Genomic DNA, 26015 nt, shown 5'->3' with positions numbered 1-26015 from the left:
AGGCTCTTTCCTTTTGAAGAGGCGTGGGGATTGGTTCACATCTAAGAATCCTTTCCTCTCTCTCTAAATAACTCCATAAGCACAGATATCCTTTTGCATATCCAAAATGGAAATACAGTAGATTTTTATCTTTATAGATTATAATTGTAGGGGAGACCCAACACAAAGTATGTCCTTTGAAATTTAACTGTATCTATAAAAGTCTAGTGTAATAGGAACCACACCTTAAAGTCCAGAGTTTTAAAGGTGATCTCTTATGCTTTAATTTTATGTATTTATAAAATACAAGTTTTATATTACCTCTAGGGCCTGTCTCAAGTTGTAAACTCTTAGGTAGGAACTGTTTGTTTCTAACTTTTTCCTGTGTTGTTCCTTGCCCCTTGGTGATTTGTAATAGCCCTGTTGTGATGTTTTTGATTAAGGAAGCAGGGTGTAAAGATGAACTGGCAGAGCTGAGTGTCAGTTTCCCTTCAGGACAGTGGGTGCCCTCTACTTACTGTCTACAGATGAGCATTACTTTAATGTTTTTGTTATGGATTTCTGCATCTGCTGCCCATATTTCGGTTGTACTCTTCTTTCGTTTTAGTGTGGTGTACCTGAGTTTAGGGACAAAGAGATATGTGTGCTCAGCCTGATTGGGAAATTACACTGTTGAAATACAGCCCATATGGCCATTGTAAAATGGTTAGTACTGCATATAATTGCCTTCCCAATGATGTGCTTTGTCATTACTTCCATCTTCCAAGAAGCACTCCTGTAGCATGCTGACAGCCATGGCGTCATTAGGAAACATATGGACATGCACAGGCTTTAAATTGTCTTTAGTTTAAGGATTAGATTACAGTGTTAGAGGATGGGTCACCATACTTTCAACCGACGATTCTTGCTCAGTGCAGTGCTGTTAGACTGGATAACAGAGATTTGCAAAGATTTTGTTTGCTGAGTATGTTTTATATTTTTCTTGCAATTGTGAGAGTTTGTTTAATTTTGCCTAAGTCCCTGTCACAGTATTGTAGACATTTGGCTTCTCAAGTGTTTCTTCAGTTATTTGTGCTTTGTGCAGAATTCTTTTCTTTGTAAAGTCTTATTTATTTGAAAGGCAAAGTTAGACACACACGCACACACACACCTTCCATCCGCTGGTTTACTCCCCAAATGGTCACAACAGCTACTGCTGGGTCCAGCCTAAACCAGGAGCTTCATCTGAGTCTTCCCTGTGGGTGCAGGAGCCCAAACACTTGGACTGTCTTCCGCTGCTTTCCCAGGCACGTTAGCAGGGAGCTGAATTAGAAATGGAACAGTCATGACTTGAACCCATGCCCATATGGGATGCTGGCATCACAAGCACTGGCTTAGCCTGCTGCACCACAGCACAGACCCCCAGAGTTCTTTTCTAGGATACTGCCTTAACCTTTGTTTTCCTGCATGTGAGCCCAAAGGAGGGTAAAGGCAGGGATTATTTTATTTAGAGTCTAAGTAGCAGAGTTAGGAAGCCACCAGGTGGCTCAGCTTTACATTCTACACTGTACAGTGTCTGCCTCTACGTGAGTCCCAAACCCGCCACCCCCAGAAGCAGTGAGATTATTGCACTTTAGAGGCTCAAAGCATGGGAAGAGATTGCTTCCCCCACCCTCCCTTCCCACTGTGTACAGTTGGAAATATTTTCCAGCTATCTAGATAGGCATGCTCTATCTGGTTGTGTAAATATTAGGGATATAACAGTCTGGGATGTGGTATGCTTTGAATTTTCAGAGTCTTTTTTTTTTTTCACCTGTCAGTGAATAGTAAGTGAAATTACAGAATGCAATCACTCATCAAATGTAATGTTTCTCTTTGGACTGTGACAAAAATAATGTGGACTTAGGGACTTTTAGAGAGGTAAGAGACTTCAGACATCATTTTGGGCTGTGGTTTTGGGCACCAAAAAAAGGGAAAGCTGAAGGGAGGTCCCAGTCTCATTGAAGCAGAAGAATTCCACCTTTGCCTGTGTTACGCTTTAGGATAAGATCTTTGGGAAGAAAAAGAAAAGACTGTTTGTTGACAGCTTCACTGTTCCAGACACAGCAGTACTGTAGCTAATAAGAGAAACAGGTATCTGCTCTGCTGGAGTTTACATTCTAGCAGAGGAAGGGCTATATTATCAATAAATAGACACATAGATATATTGAGTAGAGCAGGGGTTTTATAAAGCAGAATGTGGTATGTGTGTGCTTATGTGCTATTTTATAGAGGCTGCTTTTGGTGAGACTTCTCTAAGGAGGTGATAATTTGGGCAAAAACCTAAAGGAAGTGAAAGAGCCAGAAATGTGAACAGTCAGGGGAAGAGCATTCAAGGAGAAGGAAGAGCAAGTGTGAAGGTTTTGAGGAAGGAGTGGTTTGGTGTGAGTAGCTACAGGAAGCCAGGGGGCCTAGAATGAACCAGTGAGGAAGAGAGGGTCAAAGATAGGGCAGGGACCTCCAAGAACTTTCTTTGACTTTCAAACCTGAGTGGTGAGAATCCTATACACAGCTAACAGCAGCTCTCCAACCTCCCACCCCCATTTCCAGACTGAGAAATTATTTTTGAATTCCCCCAAGGTTACCCAGTTGGTATTCAAACAAGACTAGATCTAGAACTTACATGTTATATATTTCATGGTAGCTTCCTGTTGTACCTTACTGCCACCATTCCAGACTGTAGGACAAATGAGTTACCTCTTTGGAGCCTGGAAGATTTGTGTCTTCTTTCCTGTTTATGGGTATGTTTCTTCCCAAAGACTGGCTTCCAGAATATATAGAGTTTCAGCACTCTTGCCTCAGAATCAACGCTTGGGGCATTTGGATCTGGCTAAAAGGCCCATGAGAGTCTCGCAGGCATGGAAAGCCAAGACACTGTGGCAAAAACAACCTGGTGAATGAGATCTTGGTGAATGAGATCCCAGCAGAAAGAACGGGCCATCAAAGAAGGAGGCACCTTTCTCTGAAGGGAGGAAGGAACCTCCACTGTGATATGGCCTTGAAATAAGTTCAGCGTTGGTGAACTCAAGAGGCTTCCATAGCCTTGACAGCTCATGGCAAGAGCCTCAGGTGATTACTGACGTCATAAGTAAGAGTGTCAATTGTTAAATCAACAACGGGAGTCACTGTGCACCTGCTACCCACATAGGATCTCTGTCCTTAATGTATTGTATTATGAGAATTAACCTTAAAACTACTAGTCGAACAGTACTCTATATCTTGTGTGGTTGTGTGGGTGCAGTCTGTTGAAATCTTTGCTTAGTATATACTAAGTTGATCTTCTGTATATAAAGATAATTGAAAATGAATCTTGATGAAGAGTGGGATGGGAAAGGGAGTGGGAGATGGGATGGCTGCGGGTGGGAGGGAGGTTATGGGGGAAAAAGCCACAACAATGCAAAAGTTGTACTTTGTAAATTTACATTTATTAAATAAAAAAAGATAAAATCTGAGCTAATGAAAAAAAAAAGAATATATAGAGTTTCAATACCCAATCACCACAAACTGGGAAACAGCTTTGTTCTTTAAGTGTCAGAATCCCCTACCATTTGGGTAATAATTTGTTTTATTTATTTACCTAATAGTGAGGGTTGTAGGGAGAGAGAGGGAGAAAAAGAAACATGCTCCCTTCTGCTGGTTCACTTCCCAGATGACCAAAATGTCAGGTGCCAGAGCTGGAACTAAGTCTAGAAGCTGGAACTAAGTTCAAGACCCTGGGTGACAGGGACTCATAGTACTTGAATGTCACCTGCTGCCCCAGGGTTCATAGTCCAGAAAGTTGTAATCAGAAAGGAACAGAATAGGAAGCAAACCCAGGCAGTCTGCTGTGGAATGCAGGCGTCTTAACTGGTGTCTGAATCTCTACTCCAAATGCCCACTCTGGGTAATAATTTTAAGGACAGCAACTGCTTACATTTATCACAAGCTTATTGGTTGTGACATTCCTTTTGCCCAGAGCTTTCCATTGGTTATCACATTTAACCACCCTGTGAAGTAGGTAACAATATTATTATTATTTCAGATATGAGGTAACTGAGGTTCAGGGGAGTTAAGAAAGGAGGTTAGGAAAGAAAGGAAGTTGGGGAGTCAGCATTTGAACCCAGCCCATGTGAATCTCTCGCCTGCACTGCCTCTTTGATGAAGAGGAGGGATGTGGACTTTTCTGGATAAACCTTACTTGGAATATGCTTCCCACATCCCCGTTTTGAGATGATTCTGGAGCTGAGCCCTGAGAGTGGTATTGTCATGTCACAACCCACTACTGTGACTGTAAATATTTGGTTATGTGCAGGATATCGCAGCATCTGGCTCAGTCCTGGCAACTCTGCTGCTTTTAGGTGGATTGCTGGTGAAGCAGATACCTTTGGTCTTGCTGAGCTGACTTTGACTACAGTATTTTTTAGGACCTGTACTGTGAAATATATTACAGAGTGCAGGTCAGCATTTTCAAGTAAGCAGACTTAATTGAATTGGTCTTGACTTTTTCCTCCAGTGAAGTAATCGCCCCATATACCTCCAGTGTCTAATCCATGGGGAAGGAAAATCATGTCTTTAGTACTTGTGCTTTTGAAAACCAATATACTGTGAGCATGCTTTAAAATCTATCTGGATAAAAATGTGTTTATATGTATATCAGTGTATATATGACTATGAAATGTTTTATAAGTATGTAATAGTATATAGCATAACATTACCAACACAGGTGTACCCACAAACATCCTTAAAAAACCTTAAAGGTTTCCTTAAAGAAAATGTAGTTTTTTTTGTGTGTGTGTGTGTATTCATTCTTAGGAGGATCCCAGTCAATGCTAAGCTTTAGAGCATGTAATTCTCAAAGGTGGCCATACATTAGAATACCCAGGGGAGCTTTTAAAAAGTCCCCATACCCCAGGGGGAGGGGCGGAAGTTCTGAAAGCTCCCCAGGGATTCTATTGTGCAGTCAGGGTAGAGACCCACTCTTTGAAGGGTGTGTCCGTTTTTCTTCACTGGGTTCTCTCAGGTGCCTGGTACTGAGCCCAAGTGGTTAGTGAGTGGCACTCCTGGCCTTTGTTTTTCATTTGTTGTTGCACATTTTAATGTAGTGTGGCTGTCCAAGATTCCGAAGGGTTATGTACCTGGAGAGTTCCTCTCATCTTCCTTTTCTCCTGTCATCACATAGACAAGTTGGAGACACATTTACATGTTTGCTTTGAAGCATCCAGTACTTAGAGGGGAATGAGACTTTCAGAAGTACTGGGGGTAAGGGGAAGGTATAGAATTACCTTGGAAATTAGTGGGGACATAGGATTTCATTTAGAAAGCCTGTGTCCCTCATCTTTACAGGAAGTCTCTGAGGTGTGGCATGGTAGTTGGGGCCATGTTGGCCTGCATCACAGTGTTGTCAGTAAGATGCATGGTAAAATGTACAGTAAAGTGTGCCCTGCCACCAGAATGGTTACTTCTCCACGTATACATCCTTAATCATGATACTACAGCGTGTCAACTGCGGATTAAGCAGAGCCTAATTCTGAATGAGTTGAGCTCCTTGTAGCACTCCCATCAAAAGGGACCATTTGGCAATTAGGGAAGCATTTTTTGTTTTTGTTTTTGCCCAATTTAGCTTAAATTAGGTATTTTTTTATTCTGAAAATTTGGGATTACAAATGACTTCCTCATTGTGTTTCTTTAAAACGGGTTAAACACTGGAACATTGAGGTTTTCAGAGACTTTTGGAATTGGTTGAATTTTACTTTATTCACAGTTTAATGTGATGAAAATGAGGTATAGCTACAGTTTACTCTTAAGGGAGATGCTGAAGAAATAGTGACACTTGATTCCTTTTTGGCTTGAAGTGGAATCCCTTAATCCATGTGTGGGCTCATAAACTTGAGGAAAGAGAGTGCAGAAAATTAAAGTTTTATTTGAGGGCTTTCTATTGGATAGGGTTATCAGGTTACTTTCATTGGAAAGACAATCAGGGTGAAGCTTAAATCTGTTGTAGTTGTCCATAGGGAATTGGGCACAGGTGAGTACCACTGGACTCCTGGATAGAGGGCTATCTCAGAGGGGTTTTTGGATTTGAAAATAAAATGGATCTTGAGAAAGGATAGTTTGGAGGGAAAAAATTACTGAAAAAGAAACGTTCGTTAGAGATTTTGGATTAAATAAAGGAAGAATGTGGTGGTTGATATGAGTTCTTTTCTGAATTATCATCTTCATCAGATATGGTTGTTGATTAATGAGGAGGAAAAAATTCCACCATGTAAGGATTTCTGTTTATTTTTGAGCTCTTAAAAAGAATAATCTAAAATAATTAAAAAGCAAGAATCTGTTGCTCCATCAGCATTTGGATTCCTAAGACAGATCTTAAAAATTTATTTTTCTCTTTTTTAAAAAATTTATTTATTTGAAAGAGTTACAGAGAGAGGCAGAGACAGAGAGAGGTCTTTATCCGCTGGCTCACTCCCCAGATGGCCACAATGGCTGGAGCTGCGCCTATCTGAAGCCAGGAACCAGGAGCCTCTTCGGGTCTCCCACGTGGGTGCAGGGGCCCAAGGACCTTGGCCATCCTCTACTGCCCTCCCAGGCCATAGCAGAGAGCTGGATCAGAAGAGGAGCAACTGGACCAGAACCGGCGCCCATATGGGATGCTTGCGCTTCAGGCCAGGGCTTTAACCCAGTGTGCCACAGCCCCAGCCCCTATTTTTCTTTATTTTCATTTAATTAGAGAGAGAGAGAGAGAGAGAGAGAGAGAGAGAGAGAGAGATGTCTTCCATCTGTCTTCCATCTTCTGGTTCATTCTCTAAATGCCTGCCACAGTTAGGGCTGGCTCAGGTGGAAGCCAGGAGCCTGGAACTCAGTTTGGGTCTCCTGTGTGAGTGGCAGGGATCCAACTAATTGAATCATCACCTGCAGCTCTCCACGGTGTGCATTAATGGCACCTGGAAGCTGAATCAGAAGCACAGAAGTTGAATGGGACTCAGCTAGGCACTCAGATATGAGATACAGGTGGTGGTGGTGGTGGAGAGTCCCAGACAGCATCCTAACTGCTACATCAAATGCCTGTTCCCCCTCCTGGGCTTTGCCATGTGTGGATATTTAGGGACTGTGTATGCAGGTGAATACTGATTCTTGTGCTTGTGCCTTTGCCTGCACTTTCAGATTTGGGGATAAGGGTGAGGGCTGCTGAGGGTTCACAGAAAGTGAAGATTGCAACAGACCCTCTTGTTAGGTAGTTAAAAGATCTGTTTGTTTCTCCTTTGATGAGAAATAACAGGATATGGAAATGCTTACTTATTTGTCAACATTGTCTTCACCATCAGCACAGTATTGATGCACTGATGATGATAATAACTGGCGTTTATGGAGTGCTTGCTATGTGCCAGATATTGTTTGAATAGATTAAATCAAGTCATGTAATCACTACACAGTGTGCCTATGAGTTAGGCAGTCTTATGATCCCTATTTTATAGAAGAGTTTTTGCCCAAGGTCAGCCCATACATTCTTGTTCCAGACCCTGACTTGAAGCACCACGTAATGGCACTAAATAATGCTCCTTGAAGTGCCTTGTGTTTTGCCCTGATGTTGTTTTCACTTTTCTCCCCCACCCCACTCACTGTCAACTTTTCTATGGCTGTCTCAGAGGTGATCATATACTTAGGTTGGCACCCTTTTATAGAAGAGAAAACAGAGCTGAAATTATGTAATTGTTCTGCATGACTTAGTGAGTTGGTGGTAGGAAAAGGATGTAGAACCTGGGTTTCTTAATATATAGGTCATTGCTTTTCCCACTGCTCTATATTCCTTCCATTAGAAATATTTTAAAGATTTAACTGAACTAAAAATGTATAAACTTAATTTGTGTCACCTGCACTCCTGTGGATGCTCTCTATTAAAATAGCTGGATACTGCATGATGTTGCCCTAGAGAGGAAGGAGGTAGACATTTTAGAAACTTAACTAATTTGCCTGTGGGGTTATCTGACCTACTCCTAAAGATGTCTTTCTAGTCTTTGGCAGGCTTACTTAAAAAGTGGAAGCAGAGTATTTAGAAGAAATAAAATACCCACTTTCAGACCTGAGTTTTTCATGATCAGTGGATTCACAGAAGGGCATTTGTTTTGGTTTTGTGTGTGTGTGTGTGTGTGTGTGTGTGTGTGTGTTTGTTGTTCTTTCATTTGGATACAACCAAATTAAATCTTAAAAAAAAACAAAAAAGGCTAAGTGTGAGCCTTCTTTTGCTATTGTCTGGCAAATAAGATTTTAAGAGGCAGAAGAAAGAATCACCTTAATTCTTAGTGTTTTAGAGTCTCCCACATTCTGGCTTGTTTTTGTTTGTTCTTTTCTTTTGGTCCCGGGATTCCTTTTGTTATAACCTCTTTCCTGGGCTAATGCTTTGTTTAAAAACAAGTGCTCTGGTATTCTAAAACAAATTATCCAACAGGCTTGCTGTGCTTTCAGATAAAAGAGCCCGGGGTGGTGCTCTTTCTACCTTTGAATTTGTCTCCAAGACACTTACACTCTTTCCGAGAGTAAGATTTTACTTTCTAGCTTCCAACTCTGACTAATGTGGTTATCTAAACTAGAGAATATGAATTTGAAAGGGGAAATGTGGATTCATTGTAACCCTTAATGTCAACCTGCGATGTAATGGGTAGTTTTGTGTGGGGTTAGAAACTGTGGGCTCAAGTTGATCTTTTTGAGTTTGTAGCTAAAATGACTTTGGGCTGGTCGTCAAACTCTCAACCACACAATAATGATAATGAAAATAAAAAAGGACTCCCAGCCTATTCTGTGGAAAAGCACATGTTCAGATTTTGCCCATGACCCGGAATCGCATGTGGCCACAGGCAAGTAATTTGATTTCACAGTTTCTATTCTTAAAATTTGCAGGATAGGATTCCCAGTAGGAGTTACGTAGTGATTATAACATATCAGCTTCCTTTTAGGAGAGAGATTGTAGCTGTGAGAAAAATATTCATGAAAGCCTTGGCCAAATATTTTTATATATGGTGAGAGAATACCATTTCAGTTAGTTTTCTCCTTACTGCAAAACTTTTATAAATAATTACACTTTTTGTCACCCACGTTGGGTAAGGAGAATTGGGATTTTATGGTTTCAGACTGTTGGGAATAAAAAGTTCTTATCTTATACAGTGGTGTCTGAACCCAGTCGCACATCTGCACTTCCGGTAGCTTGTTAAACATACAGATTCCTGGGCCCTGTTCTTGATCTGCTAAAAGTTAAACCTTGTTATGTGGCTTTGGAATATCTTTAAAAAACAAAGCAAAACAAAACAAAACACCAGAATCCCGAGGAGTTCTTTTACTACAAGTCTCTGTACAGAAGTTTTGGAATCACTGTTTTAGAAAATATTTTTTGAGTGTTTCCTTGGGGCAGAGGTAAGGGTGGTGGTTTAAAGTGATTAATTTTGGGTCTCGCATTGTGGCCTAGTGAGTAAAGCTACTGCCTCCCACACCAGCATCCCATATAGGCATTGGTTTGATTCCTGGCTGCTCTATTTCTAGTCCAGCTCCTTACTAGTGGCCTGGGAAAAGCAGTGGAAGATGGTGTTAATGGTTGGGTCCCTGCACCCATGTGGGAGACCCAGAAGAAGCTCCTGTCTCCTGGCTTTTGACCAGACCAGCTCAGCTCTAGCTGTTGAGGCCATCTGGGGAGTGAACCAGTGGATGGAAGATCTTTTTCTGTAACTCTTTCAAGTAAATAAATCTTTTTTTTTTTTTTTTTTTTTTTTTTTTTTAAGAAGTGGAGCAGCCAGGACTTGAACCTCAAATAAATAAATCTTTAAGAAAAGGAAATTAATTTCTGTGCTACCAAACCATTTCTGAAAACAAACCACTGATGGATGTTTGGCTTTAAAATCTTACTTATTTTGAAATAGAACACAACCTGAAAAAAGTAGTGTATGTAGCCCAATGAATTATCACAGAGTGAACACCCATATAACCAGTACCCAGGCAAAGAAATAGAACATTGCCTACAACATTTGATTTTTCTTTTATTTCTCAGATTTCCTCTTCCACCAAATCCCAAGAAATTAGAGGTGTAAGTAAAGGTTGATGAACTAATATAAGGAACAGATGAAAAAAGCACTTTGTATTTTTTGTGCTAGGTGCTTGTTAATTACTCTCAGGTTTGTAAGTTTTTGGTAATGTTATGTTTGTGTTATATATGTTTTGATTCAGACTTAAATCAGTTCCCGACAGTAACGTCTCCTAATGCTCGTAGCATATATCAGGATTATGCTCTAAGACATATCTTTTCTGAAATCTCATTCGCTGAAAATATTCTCACAATAGTCTTGAAAAATGCACCAGGACAGATATGCAGGCCTGGCAGTTATGACTCTTGTAAACAAATGAGTCTTGTCATTACTGCCCCCGGAACTTAGTGAACCTGTCTCAGTCAGCATGTGTCTTTATCTGGCACATGCCGAAAAGTACTTTAAGGTTAACAAAAATAAAAGAAGTTCTTCTCTCTGTCCACCCTAGAATAATCTCCCCTCTGTTCTCTTGCATTCTTAGCATTTAAAAGCAAAGGTAATGAAGTTTTCCTGAGGTTTCTCCTCCCCACCCTCCATTATTTCTGGAATGGAAGAAACCCTAAACTATTAGTGAGAGAAGTTCCAGCTGTATCAAACAGCAGCATGTCTGTGTGTTTTCTTTGGAAAGGGATGCTTTATGGTCAGGGGACTCGGGACAAACCCTGCACTTGAGCCATATGCAGGTGCGAGGAGAGAGCTGTCCACAGCCCGTGGCAGTGATGACTAATAACTGTGCCAGCAGCTGCACATCTGTACTTTGCTGGCAGGCGTGGGTGCTCGGTGACTGTTAAGAGCTGCTCCCCTTCCTCGCCTCTCCTCACACTCCCCCATCGTGGTGATCTCCACCATCAACTAAATAGGTGACAAGACTCCAATCACCCTGCTCTGAATGGCTTTCCATCTTCCCAAAAGTACACCAGAGGCTTGTTTTGTTACAGTACATTGATTAAATAAATATTCCTGCGTGCACAAAGGAACTGAAATCTGTTATGGCACTCGGCAGTTATCCGTCCGTTAGTAGCAGAGAAACTACTGCCTGTTCTCTCCCCTCTGCCCCCCACCCCCGCCCCTTCTCTCTACCACGCAGATTCTCAAAGGTGCCAGTAACAGATAAATTATCTGACCTCCGCTTTCAGGCGCGTGTGAAGCAGGAGGGTGGTGTCATGCTCTTTGGTGCGGCGTGCCGTTGGGGCAGTGCCCAAGGTGTACGGATAATAGGAGAGCCCAAGTGATTTAGATGAGAAGATTCTTTCTTGCTTTGGGGTTGTCGGACCTTTGTCTCTGCCCTTCAACTCTTAGCAGAAGTGGACTCAGGAAGGTCTTTCAAATTAGCTTGCTTCTCTTTTATAGGAAAAAGGGTGCTTCTGGCCTTGAAGTAGTTCTGTGTCTGCTGTCAGGCGTGGAAACCACAGAGCCCTCTATGAGACATAGTCTCCTTGTGTTTATTTACAAGCTGCTTTCAAATGTCAGTTGCTGAAGAGACCCTAACTGTTTGAGCAGAATGATAGGAATTCCAGCCACGGTGTTGCTAGCAGGTTTCCTTTCTTTTTTTGGGCAAGGGTGGAGGACTGGTTAAAACAACACTTGGATTAAAAAAAAATGACCAGTTTAGCAAGTGTTATTTATAATCCTTTGCATGTCAGCTGTCAAGCACCTCAGTATTAAGGAGTGATTTATACATTATGTGTGAAGTGACCGTTACTTTCCTTTTCATACAAGGCATTAGAGAAGGCTCCAGCACAGGGAGCTGGGGAGTAGGGGAAGAAAGAATGACAGTGTAACATAGGAAGTTAGGGTTGTACAGAAGGGCTGTGAACATTATTTTGGTGTGAAGGAAGTGGCATGCAGAGAGAAGTGTGGCTGAAGGGAGGTGTTGAAATGTTAGCAGCTCCTAACATCTGCTAAGGAGAGGAGGAACCCCTACAGAAATGAGATGGGTGCTCCTGTGTAGCTATGACATTAAAAAAAAAATGTAAGGAATCTTGGAACCTGTGGATGACAGAGACACAGGCACGGAAGGCTGTTGGAGTAGGTAAAGTGAAATCTCGTAGTGTGTGTGTCTTCCGACTGACTGTGGGTAATTAGTTGGAAATGACATTAACCTGAGTTTAATTTCAATTTTGCATAGTAACAACATACCAGCTGTTCACTGTATTCTTTACTGGTGGTGCGATTTAGTGTTTTTTTTTTTTTTTCTATCTTTGACGCTCTAAGTTTCTTTATGTTTTCCTTTAATTCCTCCTTGTTGCTGTGGTCACAGCCCCCAAAGTTTAACACTCATTAATGCCATTTCTGTCACTTTGGTGCTGTCTCCATTGCTGAGGGCTTTGGGGTGCTTTTGGGTTTGCTAATCACTTGGCTTTTTAAAAGTCCATGCTGGGCCGGCGCCACAGCTCAATAGGCTAATCCTCCACTTAGTGGCGCCGGCATACCGGGTTCTAGTCCCGGTCGGGGCACCGGATTCTGTCCTGGTTGCCCCTCTTCCAGGCCAGCTCTCTGCTGTGGCTTGGGAAGGCAGTGGAGGATGGCCCAAGTGCTTGGGCCCTGCACCCCATGGGAGACCAGGATAAGCACCTGGCTCCTGCCTTAAGATTAGTGCGGTGTGCTGGCCGCAGCGCGCCAGCCGTAGCGGCCATTGGAGGGTGAACCAATGGCAAAAGGAAGACCTTTCTCTCTGTCTCTCTCACTGTCCACTCTGCCTGCCAAAAACAAAAACAAAAAAATCCATGCTGGAAAGTTGCTGAGATAAGCATGGATGACTAGAAACCTTGTTGTGTTTTAGGCTCCTCAATAAGGTTTAACTTATTATATAAATATTATGGATAATTCCAGGCCTATCAAAGGTTCTCCAAATATCAAGTGAACAAGCTGAAAGAGAAGTTAATTACTGAACAGTGATTGCTCTGATATAACCAATTATTGGATCATTAAATGTTTATTACCTTTTATATGCTCTTTTCCCCCATAAGGGCAGTTTCTTTTTTAAGTCATTAAAACAGAAATGGGATCTTAAAAAAAATTCTACTTAAAAAATTTCCACAAGACTGAAGTATTAAAAAGGTCTTGTGTGATCTGACAGCTGAATAGCCTGTTTTTCTTTGGTCTGTTGAATTAGTAATTAATGAAATGTATTGCCTGAGCAGAGAAAATAAGATTAGTTTTGCTTAGGAAGAAAACAAAAGCAAAACATTAACCCCTAAATGCAGGTTAATATTAAAGTGCAATGTAATAAGTATTAGAAAAAACTCAAGTTTCCTTGAAACATGAGAGAGATGTTCAGTGATAATAGCCATTTAATTAATTAATGTATCCCTTTTTTGAGCACCAACATTGTGCTTGGAAGGGATGGGGGAATTATATAAGTGCAGAATAGGGCAAGGGTCCTGTTTGCACAGAGATTCTGGGTTAGCAGAGCAGTTCCTCCAGGTGCTTTAGTGAAATGTTGAAAGTGGTGGTGTTGACTGTGGGGATGGGTGGTTATGAAAAGGGAGCTTACTTTCCGGAGGCCCAGATATCCTATGGGAAACCTTGCTTTTGGGATGGGCCAGAAGAACAGGTTCCTGGAGCCCCATTACTTGGGTTCACACCCCAGTTTTGCCACTTGATTAGCTGTGTGAGCTTTTATCTCAATTTCTTTCTTCCTTTTTTTTTTTTTGAATGTTTTATCTGTCTATCAAGTAAGTGAAAATAGTGATCTTTCATCCTGTTGGTTCACTCTATAAACGCCTGCAACAGCTAGCAGCTGGGCCAGCCTGAAGCCAGGAGCCTGGGTGGCAGGGACCCAAGTACTTGCGCCATTATCTGCTGCCTCACAGGATGTATTAGCAGGAAACTTGATCAAAAGCAGAGTTCCTGGGACTCTGCTTAGCACCCTGATATGGGATGTGCATGTCCCAAGTGGCAGCTTAACCTGCTGCCATGCAACACCCACCCCATCTCAGTTTCTTTATACAGTGAAATGACAGTAATGCATCCATTCTAGGGTTGTCATGAGGGTTGTGTGAGTTACGACTGTAGAGTGCTTATGACGGAATATAGTACATAAAGAACATAATCATGGTGGAGATTGTTTTTGTTGGTATAGCTGAAGTCTTAGGAGGGATGATGTTTGTATTTCATTGGATGCTGAGAAGCAGAAAGATGTTTCAGGCATTTCTTGTACTGTCATGTGTAACCACCTACTTAATTTATAATTCCTACAGTAATGTCTGCTTATGTAACACCACTGTCAAAAGATTACAAAGGGCATTTACAAATGCTTATTCTCAGAAGCAAGAAGACTGTTTATGCACATTCTCCAGAGGTGTGAAAGGCTGTCTGGAGAGCTGGTCCTGGACAGTGACTACTCGTTAATTGAAGTGTGCTTGGAGTGTGGGTTTGTGGAGGGTAAATTAGACCATGGAGAGAGGGTATTTTTTAATTTGATTTTTAATTCTTAGTTGAAGAACTGTATCTGCAAACAGATTGTGTGTGAGAAGGACATTTTTAAAATGTTTTGTGCAGTTTTTAGCAATGGTGAACTTGTTTATTTCTAAGATACTGGGTCACTGACTGTTGACTTTATAGTTTATTATTTATTTTTATTTAAAAGGCAGAGTGATGAAGGGGAGAGGGGGGAGGATAGAGATAAATTTCATCTGCTGGTACACTTCCCCAATGCTGGCGACAACCAAGAACTACATGTGGGTCTCCCAGGTGAGAGGCAGGGAGCCAGGTGCCCCCCAGGATGCACATTAGCAGGAAGCTGGGTAGGAACCGGAGGCAGAACTCCAATCCAGGCACTCCGACATAGGACATGGAGTGGCGGCTTCACCTGCTGTGCCACAGTGCCCATCCTTGAGAGCTGAATTTAGAGGAAGTTTATAATGATGATAATAAACAGTTGCTGAACATTTGCTATATCCCAGGCACTGTTTACTATTGTAACTGTGAAGTTGCCGCTTTAGTTATCCTCATTTTACAGGTATGGAAAATAAGGCACTGAGATGTTCACAGATCTCCCTGAAACTCTTAATTGTGTTTGTGCAAACCATTTCATTTTGAAAAAGATTTATTTATTTGAAAGAGTTACACAGAGAGAGAAGGAGAGGCAGAGAGACAGAGAGGTCTTCCATCTGTTGGTTCACTTCCCAATTGGCTGCAATGGCTGGAACTGTGCCAATCTGAAGCCAGGAGCCAGGAGCCTCCTCTGGGTCTTTCCATGTGGGTGCAGGGGTCCAAGGACTTGGGCCATCTTCTGCTGCTTTCCCGGGCCATAGCAGAGAGCTGGATCGAAAGTGGAGCAGCCGGGATTCGAACTGGCACCTGTATGGGATGCTGGCACTGAAGGTGGCAGCTTTACCTGCTGTGCCACAGTGCCGGCCCCAAACCATTTCATTTTGATTTGTATCTTTTATCAGAACCCTTTGAGAAAGACTCATCAGCTGTTCTCTCCATCTCATAGGAAAAGAGAGGGAATATGTGATAAGCTGATGGGGTTCACAGTGAGCTTCGTTTGGACTGAAAATTTTGAGGTAGCTCTTCTATGCCTTTTCACGACTTCAAGCAGGGCATTTTACTCTAAGGCCTCAAGATCTATAACACATGCCAAGGTCTTACACAGTGTTAGAGTTTGGAAGAAACATCATCTGTAAACTATGAAATTCTTGTGTGATTTAGACTCAGACCGCTCTGGCAGTCCTGGGCTCACTATTTACTACCTTGCCTAACTTTTCTGAGCATGTTTGATTGTTTGTAATATGAAGCTATACTTCTGCCTCTCCTCAGAGTTGATTTTGAAGATAATACTTCTAAATTATCTAAATTTTTAACCATATGTAGATGAGATTCTTACTAATTGGTTCAGACCAGAGGGCACTTAGGAAAGTTTCAGGCCTCAGCTGGAACTCCAGCCTCTTAGCTCCCTGGGCCCTGGGTCTTTCCAGCTAGTTACTGTATTGTTGAGGATTAGGAAGATATCATCATAATGAGATGTGCCCCATTTCTCCTTAGAAACTATAGTCCTGATTCTTTCTCCAGACTCACCAGGTTATCATTTGACCCAGTAGGTGTAGGGGATTCAGTAATGAATTGGGCATTTTCATGAAGTAAATTGCTAAAATACTTGCAAACAGCAGGCTGTGATAAACATGAGGGCAGGGGATCTGGCTATGGTGTTGGCTTTGTATCGCGCAGGGTTCTGGGATACCTGCCACGTAGTTGTGTGGAGGATGACAGGAACGAGCATTAGGAAATAGAAATGAGAAGGGGAACAAAGTATTTTAAATTTTGGTATTGTAGGAAAGAGGAAGTTGTAGGTGGGTTAAGCCCAGCAGGTTTTACAAATTAGGCATTATTTATTTTAAATTTTTTATTTATTTAAATGGCAACAGAAGGGGAGAAAGAGAGAGAGAGAGAGGGCGTGCGCATGAGAATGAATCATTACAGCACCCTAGGGTGCACATCAGCAGGAAGCTAGAATTGGGAGCTGAGCTGGACTCATACCCAGGCACTCCCGAATGGGATATGGGTATCCCAAGTGGCATCCCAAGTGCTGCAAATGCATGCCTCAGATTGAGCATAATTTAGAGGCTTGAAAGCATTGTATGCCAACACATTCTGCTAAGAGCATGTTTTTATCATGAGGCAAAATTTTATCCAAGTCAGAAACTTCTTTTAAATTACAGTATATTCATTCCTGTTTTGTGATTTGGGTCTGTGGAGTCAGAACTTGTCAGGAAGGTTAGTTAGGTGAAGCTGTGCAGCCGACAGTGTGGACATCTCACAGGCAGCCGTGCTAAAAATCTTGCTGTAAACTGGCCACAAGTAAACGCCTGCTTGTGAATCAGTGTGACCTTTAGCAAAAACAAAAGAAGCAAACCACTAACACATGAATCAGATTTTCTTAGTATGAGGATTGTAAACTCTGGTACTTAACAATTTGTCAGACCCAATTGGAGCAGTTGAGACAACTTCCTTTCCCTGTTTTCATTTGCCCTACGCACAGATGTGTATATCCATTTTTAACAACACATTAGGGAAATTTGATATTTTTTTCCCCATTGAGCTGAGCTATATGGGTGTTTCTCTAATCATCATGGAACTTTATAAAAATCGGAGATTACTGGGTGCCACTCAAGACCTACTGAATCTGAAACTCTCCGAGTATGGGACCCAGAAATCTATTCTGAAGAACATCTCAAGCAATTCTATGATTAATTAGATTTGGAAACCACTGAAATAGAGAATGACAAAACTGTGTTTTTTAATCCATTTGTCCATGTACATGTATCTTGATTGGGTCAGAATTCACACATAGGGTGATGTTCATCTTAAAAGCTGGATGTAAGGGTGGGCTTTACCTAGCAATTCTAATAGTGGTTAAGATGCTGGAAACCCATTATCAGAGTGCCTGAATTCTGTAGTTGGCTCTGGCTTCTAATTTCAGCTTTCTGCTAATACAGTCCTTGGGAGGCAGCAGCAAGGGCTCCAATAGTTGTATTCCTGTCACCTATGTAGGTGACCTGGATTAAGTTCTTGGCTCCTGGCTTTAGCAACTCTGCTCCAGCAGCTGTGGGCATTTGGGGAACAAACCTGTAGATAGGAACGTGTTCTCTCAAATACAAAGAAACATTTTTAAAAAGCAAAAGAAAAAAAAACTTGGGCATTGAAACTGGAATTAGAACCTAATCCCAGCCCTGTGTGTTTCCTGTGCTAGCTTAACAGTTTTTAGCTTGGGGTTGAGCTTTAAAGAGTTCACAAATTTCAGAAGTCATAGGCAGAAGATTTTTGTGTACACACCTTGTTCTTGCTTTCATCAGATTTCTCTGAGGGGTCAGTGACCCATAAAAGGTTAAGAACCAAAGCCTCAAGCTTTCACAGCTGTTCTGGGAGCAGTGGAAGAAGGCAGTGTCTCTGTTGCCACTTACAATGTATTTGACCTTTTGAGAGGCAATAACAGTTTGAGACTTGCACCTGTTTTCTGCGCTGCTTAAAATATTTAAAAAGAAAAAAAAATAATGTAACACTTGGGTCATGACCAAAACAAGGCCAAGGGATATAGAAAATATTTGGTGAACTGTATAAAATTAGTGTTAAGGAGCTGCTGACAGTGAAATAGCCCCGTGGTCAGCCTGGTGGAGGAACTTGTTAAATAGAACAGCATAGGCAAGGTTCACTCCAGTGTTCTTACAGCGTATAATTAGCCAAATTATGGATGACAGTATTCACACCATGGATATACAGGAATACTAATTGTCTTATTTTTTGTTGCATTCTAGCCCCAGCATGTCCACTGAATTGCTTAATTCCAAAATAACTTTAGCAGCTGTACGGCTGATATGTTGCTTCTTATCTCCTAAAATCTCTGAATAACACCGTTAACCACGAAACAGAATTGGATATTAGGGAAGTCTGTCTTTAACTGCTACAGAAAGTTTTATTTGCAAAATACTAGAATCTTATATATATGGTATTTTTATCCCTAAGGATAACTAAGTGAATCTCAGCACAAGTCCTTCCCTCCTGATACATATTCTTTCTCCTCTCTGATACACCCAGTGAATTCACGTTTATTTGGGGAAAAGCAATTTTCAATTATTGTTGGTCTGGTATTGCCGTGTTTTAGGATTGGGTTGGTTTTAAAGAAGAAGGAAGTCAATGAAATTAAATGTTATTAATGGGTAAAATTCTTTTGCCATTTATTTGAATATATTTCCTTTTTGTAATGTCTTTTTAGGTTGGTTAAATGTTTTATCACTTATTTTGAACTTTTACATAAGTGTGTTACTCATTATCTTTAAAGTGTGTATTTTATCTGCCCAAGTTGATTGCAGCTTGCTAGACTGTGATTATGTGTTCCTGTGGACACTCAGTAAATATTTGATTAATTGGATTTGTTGATTGGTCTTGTCTTTGATTCCTGAGAGTCTAGAAGATGGAATTTATCTGGAATTAAAACTTGATACATACTTAGAAAAGTAAAAATGTGAAAATGGGTTATCAGATCTTTCCTTAGGCAGGCATTTTTTTTCTTTATTTTCTTATGTGCTTGTATTTTCTAGTTCTTTAAAAGCTTAAGTATTTGAAATTCCATAGTTACAAAAATAATTTTATGGTAGAGTGACATTTTATTTTTGAGAGGCTTTTTACTTACTGCTTTTTAAAAATTATTTTTTATTGTGTATCCTTGGAGTAGCATATGTCGTCTCACATAGGCATCCTCTGTGTGTGTGTGTGTGTGTGTGTGTGTGTGTGTGTTTGCAGTTAGAATCTACGCATTCAGCTTGAATGCCTAGGTCAGGGTTATCACCTGTAACTCTCATGTTGTAGCTATTAGATTTCTAGACTTGTTAATCCTACTTACCTGCTGCTGTGAGTTACACCTTCCCATTTCCTCCCTGTTCCTTCATACCCTTGCCCCAGTAGCCACTGTTTTGTTCTTTGTATATACTGTATGTGAGATGATGTGATGTTTTACTTGCTGTGTTTGGCTCACTTCACTTATAATATTATCTATTCTCATCTTGTTCTTTTAGGGATGAATAATATTTGATTATATATTAGGAGTTCCAAGAATTTCATAGAAAATGCACATTATGACAAAATTATGTCGGGACCCAACCAAATAAAACTTATCTTTTAATTCCATTTCCACCAATTTATTGACATATCCTCATGTATTTGCTGCAGTTTCTCTATCCATTTATTTGTTCATGGACACTTAGATTGTTTGTATGTCTTGACTCAACATTGTGCACAATGCTGTAATGAACGTGGATGCTTAGTTATCTCTATGAGGTGGCAATTTCTTTCCTTTGGGTATATATCCAGAAAAAAGATTGTTGGATACTTATAGTCATTCTATGAATGTTTTCATTTTCTTTGGAGACCTCCATACAGTTTTCTACTATGGCTATACCAATGTACATTTCCGTCAACAATGTAGAAGAGTTCTCTTTTTTCTCAGTCTTGCCAATTTGATTTTTTAAATAAGGTTTTAAACACTCCGAAGAGAAACCAGAGTATGAATTTGTTTTTTTTTGATAAGTAATCCTAACTGGTGGGAGATTTTCTCTCATGATGTTTCAGGTTTCATTTCCCTGATGATTAAAGATGTTGAGCACCTTTTCATAAACCTGTTGCTGATTTTCATGTCTTTGGAGAAATTTTTTTTCAGATCTTGTGTCCATTTTTAAAACTGGGTTGTTTTTCTACTGTTGAGTTGTATGAGTTTTTTGTGATTTTGGACATATTAACCGTATATATGTATATAAACATATATATATGTATGTATTGTTTGCAATTTTTTTTCCCAATCCATTGGCTGCTGTTTTTCATTTTACTGTTTCATTTGCTGTACTGATAAAAGTTACTATTGTGCACAAGATTTTTAGCTCAATATACTCTCATTTGTTATTTTTATTTTTGTTGCCTGAGCTTCATAGCCAAGGCCAACATCCAGGAGCTTTTCCCTTGTCTTCTAGGAGTTTATTGTTTTTGGATAGTTACTGCTTTTAAAAAGGAAGGAGATTTCACCATAGACTTGATTACATGAGAGGGATTCATCTGCTTAACAGGTGGGTGTTGCCCTCCATAGGTCCCAGTCAAGTACAGTCCTAACAGCTGAAGTTGGGTAAGGGGACATTGGAGGCTTTCAGTGTGCTGGTGACTGTCAGTGGTTATCTCGAGAATCGACTTGTAAGCTTGAGAGAGAGGGATCCAGACTGTGAAGGGATTTGTCACTAACCTCTCTGTGTGAGAAGTGGACTTGGGAATGCTTAGCTTCTGGAAGAGGTGGTTCAGGGTCATTTGTGGCTGTCTTAAAGTGTTTAGAGTTGATTTCAGGAAGAGAGATTTAGTTCCCCATGGTCACCACTACTCCCTTTGAAGACAATTTGGCATTCTCTGTAAGAAGGATTGTTTTCTAATAGTGCTTTGCTGTCTGAGGGTCTTGAATTCAGTTGCTGAAGGTGTTCAGACAGGCCCACTTATGGCTGTTTTGGATTATTGTAATGGAGCTTAACATTGAGTATTAGTGACCTTTGGGATTTATCCCAAAGAGACTATGATTATATGATTTGTAGGGCAAAGTTTTCTGAGTTAATGTAGTCATGCTTCAAAGTCTAGATCTGCTTGCAATTTTTTTTTTAAAGAAGTCAGTTTGGGTGCTGTTTACTTAGTACTTAGTTCCGTGTTCTCCATGTGTGTTGAACTGGAACAAGCTAATCTTACCAGTCCTCCTGGTCTCTTCTCATGGTTTGAGCTCTTTAAGTTAAGGTAATTAAAAAAAAAAAAAGCACTTTGGCATTTTCCCTATTGTAGTTTGCCCCTGTGTGTTTGCTAATCAAAACGGGTATAGAGTTCAGTCATTTGGGATATATAAGTTTACATTTCAAGTCACTTAAGTGATATCCTTAAGGAAGATACTCATTGTTTGCTTACTCTTGGACTCCACCACCTCTCCAACAAACAGCAAACAAAAACTGCCTGTCTGTTTAAAGGATCTGGAAAAGGTGTTTTGTGATGTCTGAAAATGTGTCTGAGAGTAATGATATGGTCTCCAGTTAGTTAGACCTAGACTGGTAATGTTTCATTACAGTAAGTGGATATTTCGTAAACAGAGGATCTGGGAGGGAAAGCAGCGGTGGGGTGTGTATATGGGGTGGATTTTACTAGGAAAGCTGAAATGAATTCTGCAGTCCTGCAGTACCAGAGGGTACCATGGATTCATGTTCCAGGCTCTAATTCAGCATCTTGTCTCTCAGACACTTGGCACTGATTCGTTCATCTCAGAACTGAAGTCTTAAGGATTAAGCCGAGAGAGAATGGAAATGCATCATTTTCTCTGCCAGAGGAGGTACTTAAACTGGGAAAGGAGGAGGGGATGTTAACAAATCAAGCCTTGGCAGGGAAATCTGTCATGAATCAGCAGTGAATTGGAAAGCCTCTGTCGCTGTAATTTACAAAACCAAACATTTGCTGCTGCTGACATTTCTCTCTTGCTTACCTTTAGGATCAGCTTCAGGTCACACTGTGGAGGGAATGAATCTCTTCTTTTGGTCCATTTTGACAGCATTAGGTAATTAATTTACAACTAGCTCAATTAGACTCCAGCCCATACAGTGTGTGCGTGGCCTTTTAAAGAGCCTTTGTTTTGACGCTAATTGAACTGGTTGTAGCAGAGACAGCCAAACAATTTACATTTATCTTTGGCAGGACACAGGGCTGTTCTGTGGTATGGACAGTCCCATTTTCTGTTCCTTACCAAGTCTGGCACTGAAATGCTGTGTGCTTATTTTAGTTTTTTTTTTTTTTTAACTTAAAAAGACTCTGAAAATGACAAAACCGCATAGGTCTGTTGTAAACAAATTGGAAGATATAGATAAGGTGGAAAGAAAATGTAATGGAAAACCATTTATTACCAGATATTTGTCTTTCTGTACTTTTTCCCCATCTGAAGGAATGCATCTGTATATATGTGTTTTCCTTGTTCTGTTTTTACAGAACAGGTCTTGTACCATGTAAACTATTTTTTAATCTGGTTTTCCTATCTAATAAGTTGGAAACACCATGTTACTTCCTAAAATATTGTTGTTCTGAAATATTTAAAATATCTGTCGTATGTATGTACCAAAACATATTTAACCAATTATTATTTTTATATACTTGAGCTCTTTCCAGGTTTTTGATATTATAACATTGTGATATATACTTGTATTTAAAAATTATTTTTTATTTTTTGAATGTGTAACAATTTTTTTTTGTAAATACTTTAGGGATATAGTGATTCTTCATACTGTACCCACCCTCCCACCCACACTCCCACCCTTCCCTCTCCTATTCCCATTTTTAATTTTTAATAAGATCTATTTTCAATTAACTTTATACACATATGATTAACTCGACACTAAGAGTTCCACAAATTGTGTGAAAAAAAGAAAAAAACCTGTTCTTCAACAGTCGAAACAAAGGGCTGTTCAAAGTCATTGCATCTCGAAGTGTTAATTATTTTAGGGGCTGGTGCTGTGGCGCAGCAGGTTAAAGTCCCTGGCCTGCAGGGCCGGCATCCCATAGTGCTGTGGTTCGAGTCCCAGCTGCTCCACTTCCGATCCAGCTCCTTGCTGCTGCTTCCGGGAGGGCAGCAGAGGATGGTCCAAGTCCTTGGGCCCCTGTACCCATGTGGGAGACCCAGAGGAAGTTCCTAGCTCCTGGCTTAGGATTGGCTAAGCTCTGGCCATTGTGGCTAGTTGGGAAGTGAACCAGCAGAGGGAAGACCTTCCTTTCTCTGTCTCTATCTCTCTCTGTAATTCTTTCAAATAAATAAATCTTTTAAAAAATATTTTAGATGCAGAAAGAGAACTCCTATTTTTCTTCCAGATCCTCACTCAATGGCCAGGGCTGGGCTGGGGCTGAAATTGGGAATTGGAACTGCAATACAGCCTCAATTACTGGAGCCATCACTGCTGCCTCCCAGGGTTTGTATAAGGCAGGAAGCTGGAGTCAGGAGCCAGGGCCAGGAGTCAAACCTAGTTAATTCTGATGTGAGAATCAGGCATATTAACCACTAAATCTTTGAGAACTTCATTAAGCAGTTGGAACAGAAAAATTCCTAGACACTGAATTATTTGCATGAGGAATTGTGTTTTTAATTTTTTTGATGCATACTGCCAAATTGCACCAATTTTCACATTTTGTGGCAGCATGTGAAAGCTTTGCATTTATTTTTAGTATTCACGAGTGCAGGATGGAGAGTACTGACTCAGAGATGGGTTCATTCTTGATCAGTGATTTTGCTGTTGCCTTCAAAATTTTACTCAGATTTGAAAATCTCAGATCAAAGAAGCCAGCTAACATCGTGTAGTACAGTATAGCTTTGCTCATTTTTTAAAAAATTGTAAGTCATCAGTTCTTTTTTAAAAAAAATTATTTATTATTTGAAAGGCAGAGTGACAAAGGGAGACATGCACAGAGAGATACTGTCCATCTGCTGATTGACTGCACAAATGCACAGTTCAGACAGGGATAGGGTAGGCTAGGCCAAAGGCAGGAGCCAGAGACTCCATCCAGGTCTCCCACCTGGCTGGCAGGAACACAAGTACTTTGGCCACCATCTGCTGGCTCCCAGGCACATTAGCAAGAAGCTGGAATGGAAGTATGGAGTAGCCTGGTCTCTAATCAGGCACTGGAGTATGGGATGTAGGCATCTAATCCACTGTGCCACAATACCTGCCCCAGTTTGGCTTACTTTTAATGATGATATATTGTTTTAGGAAGCTGGAGAATAAAAATATCTCTTGTTCTATAGAAAAGAAGTATTTGTTTCTGTAAGACAAAAGTTGCATTTTTGTGATTTGTAAATACTGTTTTTCATATGAGTAAGGACCAACCTGAAGAAATAGTGTGAAATCTAAGCAAGAATTGGATAATTTTGCCCAGTGTGTATACGAAACTTTTTCCACCTTCTGGAGGCCAGCAAAATCTATAGCTAGAGGAGCAAGATAAATTCTGGTGTCTTCATCTAGTTAGCCTTAGAAAAGCTATTATAAACCCCTTGTTTAAATTTCTGTTAGAGTACCTACTGCATTGTTCTATAGTTCTCTTTACTTGTCTAAACTACTTGGCTAGAAATTTCAAGAGTTGGTGTTTAATCTTAGTGTCTATATTTGCAGTGTCTGAATTTTGGATATACATTCCTACAGATGGCAGGTCCTCATTGTTGACTGAATGAGTATATAAGCAGGAACATGAGATTAGAGAGGAATGGTCTTTCGGGTCAACTAGGATACTGCACATACCCCTCTTCACACTCCTTCATGGCTTAAGAAATCTTAAGTTCAGAAATATTAAGGGACTTGTTGCTCAAGAAAAAGTTAATGATCCCAGCAGAAGTTGGAGTTCTCTTTTATCATTGCATTTCCCATATTTTTGTAGTATTAGGATTGTTTTTCCCCGGATGGTACTTTGTATGATTATATTTAAAATCAGTAGTAAAATATGCATTTCAAATATAGCACAATTTCCTTAACTCTTCTTTTTCTTCTCTGCTTGGAAATAACCTGAGATTTTTTGTTAAAATTTAACACACACACTCTTAAATCACATTTCTTTTTTCCGTTCTTTGTTTTTATATTTTCACCTATCCAATTTCATTCTCGATGGAGGTTTTCATTTACTCCAAGCAGTTTGCCGTCTGTATGTCAAAATGCATTGAATTGGCCTCTTATCCAGAAAGCCCACGTAAAGATCTCTTTTTCCCAGGAAACAAGGAAATGAGGCCGGAGTCAGGCAGGTGGAGCAAAGGCTTCTCCAAAGGCCCAGTGCTGCCCGTCTGCTACCCTGTCGTGATTCACAGTAGGTACAGATGTTTTCTACTGAAAAGTAGGTTCTGAAGAGTTTCTGCTTGGGACTTTTCAGTTTGCCAGTGCCAGATGATGTTTAAAAAGAGAAAGTTGATTCAGAGTAAACCAGGAGAAAAGGGGAAGTTTTCACATTTCTGGTTGTTTTGTTTTTGTTTTTTTTTTTTTTAATTTTTTCGTTTGACTTTAGCTATTTCTTCTTCTTAGTGAATTGTTAATTGGGTTTCATTACAATGTAAGTTCTGGAAATTAGATGCCATGGAAGTTAGAGCAGCATGGGATACTGTACTCTTAGGTTCCATAATACTTCATAGTACATCTCTTTATTGAATGTTAAATGATAGGGAAGTATAATAAAATGTACCTAGAGAGTACTTATCTATTTTATGTCCTGTAACATTCAGTACTTGGTGCAAATGTAGCAGATCTTGATTCATAAAGGAACAAAACTGGTTATAACCCAAGAGAAAGGAGGTAGGCTCCACTTGTGATGAAAAGTTCCTCATTGGTAGCAGAAGCTCCGCAAAAATCATAGAATTTGAGGCCCTGGGGCTGGCGTTTGGCCCAGCAGTTGGGTTTCAGATGGGGACCCCTGGGTGCCATATCAGCATGCCTGAGTTTGACTCCTGACTCTGACTTC

General features: G+C 40.4%; 1 protein-coding gene and 1 long non-coding RNA gene across 8 annotated transcripts in view; both read left to right on the top strand.

The window, feature by feature from the left end:
* Positions 1-26015, top strand: part of AUTS2 (activator of transcription and developmental regulator AUTS2) — a 1250408-nt gene that overhangs the window by 13727 nt on the left and 1210666 nt on the right. The gene's annotated exons all lie outside the window — the stretch shown is intronic.
* Positions 3737-26015, top strand: part of LOC149120360 (uncharacterized) — a 57347-nt gene continuing 35068 nt past the window's right edge. Inside the window, exons 1-3 of the long non-coding RNA XR_016225566.1 lie at positions 3737-21876; positions 22033-22098; positions 25278-25370. This is a non-coding gene — a long non-coding RNA (uncharacterized LOC149120360). The remainder of the gene's footprint in view (positions 21877-22032; positions 22099-25277; positions 25371-26015) is intronic.

The sequence above is a fragment of the Oryctolagus cuniculus genome, chromosome 19 (genome assembly GCF_051225735.1).
Source record: "Oryctolagus cuniculus isolate XC-2025 breed Fujian yellow rabbit chromosome 19, ASM5122573v1, whole genome shotgun sequence".
NCBI classification, from domain to species: domain Eukaryota; kingdom Metazoa; phylum Chordata; class Mammalia; order Lagomorpha; family Leporidae; genus Oryctolagus; species Oryctolagus cuniculus.
Note: the sequence above shows the minus strand (reverse complement) of the source record. Positions and strands in the feature narration are given on the sequence as shown.